The following is a 7,981-nucleotide window of genomic DNA, read 5'->3' as shown; positions in this document are numbered from 1 at the left end:
TTTTATTTTTAAATTTGGGTACTCAATGACCATCCATTTTCAACGCCATGGATCAAACTTGAAAAATAATATTTTTTTAATTTCATCTTTTTGAATATGAATATTTTCATGAAATCTAAAGGGTTGTGATGTTGGATTGTCAATGTGATAAACAATGTGGGCCCAACGACCCTTTTTAAGATTTGAAATCTAAAAAAATTAATATGTGGGCGGGAAAGAGAGAAGTTCTCTTTATTGCTGATGTCATTGTCTCATATATCAAACGTTTGTTGGGCTATGAGCCAACACGTCATAGGGCGTTTGGGGCATTGGCCGAAAACCCACGTCCATTTAGCATTTCTCTTATTTAAACCCTAGTGGGGGGGATTTCTTTCTATCTTAATAATATATTTAGTGAACATTTTATATCTAAATAGTCCCTCAACGCCATCTCCCCTTAAAATATTGTTTGGAATACCAAAACTACCATTTGATCATCTTCTTCACATATTAGGGTTTCCCAATGATTGCAATAATTTCGAATGATATTTTATAGTGAATGAAAAATGGAAAATGATATGCCCCTAATTTTGAACATTTATATGTATTTTTCGATTTATCTCGACAATTTGTAACTAATAGCCAAGGAAGTTGGAATGCTAAAAGTTCTTAAGATTTTATTCTAATGTTTGATTCAAGTCTGTTTTGCAACTAAAATACATGCAATTTGGGTAGGGTTGCACATTGGATCGGGCCATATCAAGAATCAAACCAAGGCATTTTGGATTGGTTTGGTTCGATTTTTTAGTTCATTGGTTCGTTTTGGTTCACAATTTTGAAAAATAGATTGATTCGATTTAGTTCTTGGCTCAGGGAATCCTAGAACCAAACCAAATATCTATATATCTATATATATATATATATATATATATATATATATATATATATATATATATATATATATATATATAATAAATAAAATTAAATATAACAAAAAAGAACTCTCACTGTTTGTTTTCTATATTCTAACAAATTTAATCACCAATCTAAGTGTTCCAAATGACATGGTACTAATCATCTAATGAATTTCAATTTTTGAAAAATCACTCATGTTATTATGTAGATAATTGAGATTATAGAGATATTAGAGTGGTGATAATATGACTCTCCCCTGACATGGGGTGTACCAGAACCATAGACTTTATGCCTCAGGATTCACAACTGCACATCCCCATAAATTTATGCAGTTGTGTATCTTGATGAAAGAAAATCTATGGTTTTGGCACACCCCACATCAGGTGAGTCGATTTAGTATGTCACATGGGGGAGTCAGATTATCACGACTCAAGATATTAATATTATATTGCCAATGTCATTCTCTTCATTGCGCCTTTTAACTGAAATCATTGATGGTTGTGAGTTTTTTAGCCGTAAGATTTGATAATTGGTGTCTTGTTATATATGTTTAGGAGACTTGAGAATCGAACCAAACCAAACTAAGGTTGATTTGGGTTGATTCAGTTCTAAGGGGTAGTCCATTCAATTCTAGTTCTAAATTTGTAAAAACGATCAAGTTCAGTTCGATTTCAATTTTGCCCCTCAAATTGAACCTTGTGCATCCCTAATTTTGGGTGTTTCCAGAAGATCTTTCCATTGTTATCGGTGTTGAAAACATTTTGTGGAACTATAAATAGAATGGTAATTTGGGGCAGTTTCTTCTCTTGTGCAAAAAACTCCTTGGGAGACAAGAGAAGAGAGGTGATATTTTTTGAGTCTTCAACGAGTCAAATAAATATATACTAAATTTATTATATATCTCACAAATTTAGAATTATCTTTTTCATTTTTTTAACATTTAATATAAAACCTAACCGTCCAAGTTTCTATTTTGATTTAGCCTTTCAAGAAAAAGAGCGATAGTTCAATTCACTAGTGCATATATATAATTCAAGGATACAAGTTACAAGTACATCAAGTACAAAGACATGTATCTAGGGGGGTTCGCTCAACATTAAAAGTAATGACAAGGATTTGCTCTATGTAGGAAAATAATTTAAATGAAAGTTCTTGATTTTGCCAAAAATAATAAAATAAAATGAGAGACGTTAAACTTGAGGCATGGGATCATTTTGTTTTAAACATTATTCACTCCCAACTCAAGTAAAACTTCAGTTTGCAAAAGAGTTTCTAGCTAGACATTTTCAGGATACATTGAGCTCGATCTTTTGATCACAATCTATCATCTTGTAAAGACAGAGAATTGTCTTGATAACTCAATTGAATAAATACCAGAAAATTGAAGTAGGAAGAAGAAATTAAGAATTTTGTATTCGGGAGAAAGGCTTGAAATTGTGTATTTTGATCTATGTCTACATATATCTTTTTATAGAAATAAAGTGACTCTTCAAATAGTCGTTATAAGTGTTTGTCTCAACAGTCATGATTGGATGGCTTGGATCTCTCTAGATCTGATCTAATGATCATAGGGTGAAAAGACACTCTTTTCTGGGTTTCTAAAGAGTGGTGACTCTTCATGAATCAACACCCATTGGAACATGGCTAAACGTGTTAGACCCGCAATCAAACCCCAATGATTAACTATCAAATTGTTTGACCTATGGTCAAACTCCATTGACCAATGGTCCAATAGACATTTTCTTGGTCAAACCCCTTTGACCAACTTCCATGATGTTGGTTTAGCTCATTTGGTTCACCAAACAAAGTCCTACATCCATTATGATCATTCAACGGTCGAGATTAAACCTCGGTATTTGATCTAGCTATTAGAAAATACTCCCCATGCTCCTCATAACGATGTGTACGTGCGAAGTGTAAAGTACGCCTCTAAAGCACCCTTTTGCAAGTGCGGGTGCGTGAACGTGGCGGCGAGCCACCACTTAGCAACGAAATGTAACTTCTAAAACACATAACTAAGTTAGTTATTTGAGAGATCTCACATAACTAAAACACATATTCTATTTTTCCGATGTGGGACTATTCTATTTTGGGAGAAAAAATCCTAAGTTCCACACTTTTTCTAAAAATACAAAATATAGAAATACCCTTCAACTTACAAAAAAACCCAATTTAACCCAAAAACTTTAAAAATAAACAAACCTATTATATTTTTATTATTAAATATAATAAATATTTTTTTTATAAAAATAATAATAAATATTAACAATCCCCCGCTATATTCAAGATAAAATAAAATTTTTGGTATTGGGAATATATACATACCATGAAAGGTACCTTATGGGCTTGAACCTTCTCTTAGTAAATATCTATCAAAGTCTCATCAGGGTGCACAGAGACCATAGTCTTGAGTTGAGGACCCTATGTAACAAGGCTAAATAAATATCACATACACATTTCCAACAGACTAACTTATCTTCTAGAGCTAGCACTATTATGGCCTTGTGCTTATACCCTAGTTTTCATGAATATTTTTTGAGAGAAATCATGATTTCATGGGACACGGCTGCACCTCCACATTCATATAGGTTAGTCTATCAAATGTGTTACTGTAACCAAATACATTAACATACAATGTTATAGACTTCATTAAGAGTAATGACTCATCCTCACATTTTCATTATAGTTCTTAAGCACTTTACATCTTTCTAGGATGGACACTAGTAAAATTTAAATGATTCAACTATCATGCTAGTACTGTACTCTTCCATTGAACTTAAAAACTTTGAGTACAAATATTAAGTTGGATTTATGAGAAAAATGATTCAAATATATGGCTTCAGTCCTATCCCTTTCGGTGTTTTCTTTATTAAGTCTCTTAAAAGGTCCTTGGTAAATGAATTGATCAAGTTTTCACTTGTCTAGATATAGTTTATCCCAATTACTTCATCCTTGAATAATTCTTGTATATAACAATGTCTTAGACCAATATATCTTTATTTCCATTATGTGCCTTATTGTAGGCTTTAGATCTTGTAGTCTCACTATCACAATTAATTATGATAAGTGGCATAGGCTTTGACCATAAAGGAATTTCTAACAATAAATTCTGAAGTCATTCTGTCTCTTTGCCACATGCTGCCCAAGTAACAAATTCTGATTCCATAGTGGAATGTGTGATGCAAGTATGCATTTTATATCCCCAAGAGATCACAACACTCCACTCGTTGCTTTAGATTCATCTGAGTCTGAGTTCTAACTTGCATCACTATATCCCTCCAAATAAGAGGGATAACCAGAGTAACACAATCTAAAATGAACAATTCCTTTTAAATATTTAAACACGCGGGAAATTACATCCCAATGAGTTTGACATGGATTACTTTTATGTCTACTTAACTTACCAATAACATGCAATGTCAGGTCTAATACAATGCAAAACATACATTAAACTATCAATTATTCTAGCTGTAGACACCCCATTTTTTGCATCCGCCTGATTAATCAACTCGTTAACCCGATCGCAAAGATTCCCAATGATGGATGTGTATTCCATTGCTTTATTTTGTTACCAGATGTGTTTCAGAAATCCGGATAAGGTATCTCGAATTGACAAAACCTTAGAAACCATGCTACGCTAGGAAAATACGACCCCAGAAACATAGAAATCATCATCTTGCAGACCAAAAAAAAGCTTCACGATAAAAATCACTAAAAATGATCAAATTACCAAAATATCCCTAACATCAAAACAACCCTAGAGCCTATGTTACGCTTAGGAAAACTCTCTCAAACACATAAAATAACAAATCGGAACCAAATAAATCATTTCACCAAATTTAACAGAATTTGACAAAATTATGAAAATGCCCCTCATAAAGTTTACAACCATTTCACACCAAAAAATTTCATAAATAACAAAAACTAATATTTCCATTGAATTCCTTACGAAAAATCGATTCTAAAATATCCTAGAACATTAAAAACTGACTTAAAACGTGAAAAGTCTTCTCCGGGGGTAAAACGGTAATTTCACAATTTTCATAATTCAAAATTTTCGAAATTAATAAATAAAATATTAAATAATTAAAGTGAAACATTAATGAAATTAATTTAAAATTTTGAATTAAAAAAATCGATCAATCGGACTTTCAAGTAAAATTGTTGAGGGTTCGTGGGGTATTTCTTTAAGGACCCCTCCATTTGGGGGTCAAAAGAATTAAATATATAATAGAGGGGGGATTCTCCAAAAATTAAAACCAATCAAGCAAGACTGAAGTCAAGGTGTTAAAGTCAATCAAGTGAAACTGAAGTCAAAATTAAAGTCAATTAAGCAAGACTGAAGTTAAGATATTAAAAGTCAATCAATTAAGACTAAAGTCAAAACATTAAAAGTCAATCAAATAAGACCAAAAGTCATAATAGAGTTCTAATTAAATAATAACTCAATCTAATAGAGTTCTAACTTAAAAACAATTCTACCTAAAATAATTTTAATTAAAACACAATTCTACCTAAAACAAGTCTAACTAAAACACAACTCTAATTAAAAGAACTCTAATTAAATACTAACTCTATCCAAATCAACCCTTAAAAAATTCTATAAATAGAGGTGCTCACACCCTATTTTCGTATAAAAAATCATAAACCCTAAGAGAAGTAGGTCTAGAAGCTCCCCTAGCCCCCCATAAACCCTAGTTTTGGAGTCCCAACTCCTTACCTAACATCTCCCCTTCGATTTTAGCATAAGAAACGCCTAAAAGCCTTCCAAAAACATCATAAAATCTGCAACAAATTTGAAGAGTTCAGATCCAAAAATAAGGAGATACCTTGCCTCGGAGATCTGAAATCAAATTCGGAGACAGAACGAAGCAAGTGAGTACGGTACAAGGAGCTATTTTTGTCAAATTTGAGGGAACAAAATCCTTGCTATCGGAAAGGTATGAAATTTTTTATTTTTATTTTTATCTAGATTTTTAGCAATGTGATATATTTGGGAAGTTAGTAGAGACCGGCTTTAGCTGGGCGGGGTTGGTGCCTAACACCTTCCAACCCCGTAATGTGATCCCCGGATTCTTTTTCTCTTTCGTAGATTAGTTTGCCTTTTTTAGAGTCAGTTTGGTCCCTAGACCTTAACAACTAGGTGGCGACTCCCAAACCTCAAGGGTCAAAAGCGGATCCGCACACCCAGCGGATTGAGGGCGCTTTCACTAGCATAGTTCATTTGGTTTATAGATCTACCTTTATTGTAAGAAAGCTTAATACTAAGATCATAAAGAGTAGAAATAGGTTTGCAATCATCTTGATCATATTTCTTAAGTATTTTCTCTATATAATGATATTGAATTAATGTAACCATATTATCATTTCTAATGATTTTAATTCCTAAATCACATCAGCTTTACCCATACCTTTCATATCAAAATTGAAAGATAAAAATAATTTAACATCTACTATGTTAGACAAGTCAGTACTAAATATAAGTATGTCATCAACACATAAACATATACTAACACTATTATCTTCATTACATCTATTACAGACACATTTATTAGATTTTTTAATTTTGAAACCATGTGATAGAATTGTTTTTTCAAGAATTTCATTTAATTATTTAAAAGCTTGTTTTAAACCATAAAGTGATTTAATTAATTTACACACTTTGTGTTCTTGAACAGAAATGATAAAATCCCCGGGTTGATCCATATAAACCTCTTCATCTAATTTTTCATTTAAAAATGTAGTTTTGACATCTATTTAATGAATTTCTAATTTATAAACAAAAGCAAGAAATTAAAATAAGAATAGTTGAAATTCTAATCATTGGAGCATAGGTATCGAAAAAATCAATTCCTTCTCTATGATAAAATCCCTTTGTCACTAATCTGACCTTAAACTTATTTATTGTACCATCGACTCTTAATTTTCTTTTGAAAATCCATTTACTACTTATGAGTTTAGATCCCTCGAGTAGGTCAACTAATTTTCAAGTATTATTATACATTATTGATTGTATTTCGTCATTTATTGCTTCTTTCCAAAATGCAGCATCTTGAGATTTCATAACTTCTAAAAAAGATAGAGGATAATTTTCGACATTAAGAACAATCATAGTTTCTTTGATTTGTTTTGATCTAGATCATTCTATTATATACATATAAAAATCATATCCAAAATTATTTTCTTTTCTAATTTTTTTACTCCTAATTTCATATTCATGTACATTTTCATAATTAATTATCAATTTTCTTTGAGATGAATTTCAGAATTTTCATTTATCGTAGAAATTCTTGAAAAATAATTTTCATAAAATTCTCCATCTCTAGATTCAATTATGCTATTTTGACTAATTGCATAAATAGTTTCAATAGCTAAAACCCTATAAAAATTCATTCAATAACATGATTCCCTAATTCAAGTCTTTTAGGATCTGGGAGTCTAACAAGAGCATGACACCACCACACTTTAAAATATTTCAAATTTGGCTTTTTATTTTTTCAAAGTTCATAAAGAGAAATATTAGAATTCTTAAATGAAACTCTATTTAAAACATGAGGCTTCACCCCAAAAATCGATATTTAAACTAGAATTTAAAATCATTCCATTTACCATTTCAGTTAATGTTCTATTTTTTTTTCTTTTGGCAGTTCCATTCATTTAAGGAGAATAACGGGTAGTCAAATAATGTGCTATCCTTACAGACTCACAGAAGTCATTGACTACATTTCCAATGTATTTGCCTCCTCTATCAGATTTCAATATTTTAATTTTTGAACTTAAATGATTTTCTACTTCTTCCTTATAAATTTTAAATTTAGCTAAAGCTTCATCTTTATGACTTAAAGATAAACATAAGAATATTTTGAATAATCATCTATAAAAGTTATAAAATACATTTTCCCACCTCTAGTTAAAATATGATTCATATCACAAATATCAGAATGTATGAGCTCTAAAATCTTAGATTTTCTTTCAACGCTCTTAAAAGATTTTTTTTAGTGATTTTAACTTGTACACATATTCTACATTTATCAAAAACATTATTTGCAAGTCTAGGGATTAAATCTAATTTAACCATAGAATTCAT

The sequence above is a fragment of the Akebia trifoliata genome, chromosome 5, assembly GCF_017979445.1.
Source record: "Akebia trifoliata isolate Shusen 1 chromosome 5, ASM1797944v1, whole genome shotgun sequence".
In the NCBI taxonomy this organism is placed as follows: Eukaryota; Viridiplantae; Streptophyta; class Magnoliopsida; order Ranunculales; family Lardizabalaceae; genus Akebia; species Akebia trifoliata.
This window is presented reverse-complemented; position numbering follows the sequence as displayed.